Genomic DNA, 1,587 nt, shown 5'->3' with positions numbered 1-1,587 from the left:
TACCTACCTTTGTGTCATTTACTCATCTCAGGCATGGCTGTAATGTCAGTGAGGACAGGCAATAGCAAAAACATTATCCAAGATTCAGCATAGCAGCTAGCAAGTCAAAGGGATTTCTTTTACCCTAATTCAGCCAATCATCTTCTACACAGATCTTGAGTGAAGGAAAGGTGCAAGAGTATCTTGCTGATGACAGTGCACTCCAGTGTGAGTAATTCACGTCATAGAATCATAGAATTGTTTAGGTTGAAAAAGACCTTTAAGATCATTGAGTCCAACCATTAACTCAGCACTGCCAAGTCCACCAGTAAACCACGTCCCTAAATGCCACATCTACACATCTTTTAACTCCCTCCAGGGATGGTGACTCACCTGGCTGTTGACCAACATCCCCAGGTCCTATCCCACTGGGCAGAAAATGCTGGCCCCAACAGTGAGCCCTGAGGAACACCACTTGTGACTGGCTGCCAGCTGGATTTAACTCCACTCACCACTACTCATTGCACCCTGTCATCCAGTTAGTTTTTTACCCAGTGGTGAGTGCACCTGTCTAAATCACGAACAAGCAGTTTCTCCAGGAGAATACTGCGAGATACAGGGTCAAAGTCTTTACTAAATTCTAGGCAGACAACATGCACAGCTTTACCTGAATGCACTAAGCGGGTTACTTTGTCATAGAAGGAGATCAGGTTGGTCGAGCAGGACCTGCCTTTCATAAATCCATGCTGGCTGGGCCTGATCCCCTGGTTGTCCTGTATGTGCCACGTGATGGCACTCAAGATGATCTAGTACATAGTCTTCTCTGAATCTGAGGTCAGACTAAGGGTGTGTAGTTCCTCAGATGTTCCTTCCACCCCTTTCTTCAGATGGGCACCATGAAAGAGTTGCAGTTACTGTGCTTCCAGGTGGGAATAGGGTTGAGCGAGACACTGGATAGGCAGTGAAAATATCACCTCTTAATTAATTTGTGACTATAGCACAGGGTATTTTTTCCCATCTCTGCAGAGGCCAAGCAGCTTTTCTCTAAGTGTGAACGGACTCCACCTTCCTAGCCAATGAGATAATTTTTTTCCCTGATAATAATGGGTATGATCTTTAGTGCTGAATATTGTTGCATATGAAAAAAACTTTATTTTCCACTTGCCAAAACTATTAAATTAAACTATTGGGCAAACCTTGCTCAGTAACTCACTTGAACTGGTGGCTCAAGTTGCCACCAATGCATGGGAGCCCAAGCTACAAGGCACATCTCCATGGTCATGCTTGAGCCCATGAATCACAAGGGAGAAATTACTGGTTAAGAGTGGACCTTCACAACTCTAACTGACTTTGATGGCAAAGTATCTTACTGCCTAAAGCTCTGTTTCCAGCTTGATACAGGAATTGTGGAGGAATTTGTTCAACACAAATTGTGTGTCTGTGAGAAAGCAGCTAGTTCCTGGCGTTATGTGTTATGGTGATTGAATTTTGTTGCTAAATTCACTCTTCATACATGCCTCTCTACAGATCTTGCCATGGCTTTCTATTCAAAGCAAAACCTTTCTTGCAACCATGTGTAATTTCTGTCACAAGCTTCTATGCCTCAAT

The sequence above is a fragment of the Acanthisitta chloris genome, unplaced genomic scaffold (assembly GCF_000695815.1).
Source record: "Acanthisitta chloris isolate BGI_N310 unplaced genomic scaffold, ASM69581v1 scaffold25584, whole genome shotgun sequence".
NCBI lineage: Eukaryota > Metazoa > Chordata > Aves > Passeriformes > Acanthisittidae > Acanthisitta > Acanthisitta chloris.
The sequence above is the reverse complement of the archived record's forward strand: the minus strand, read 5'-3'. Positions refer to the sequence as shown.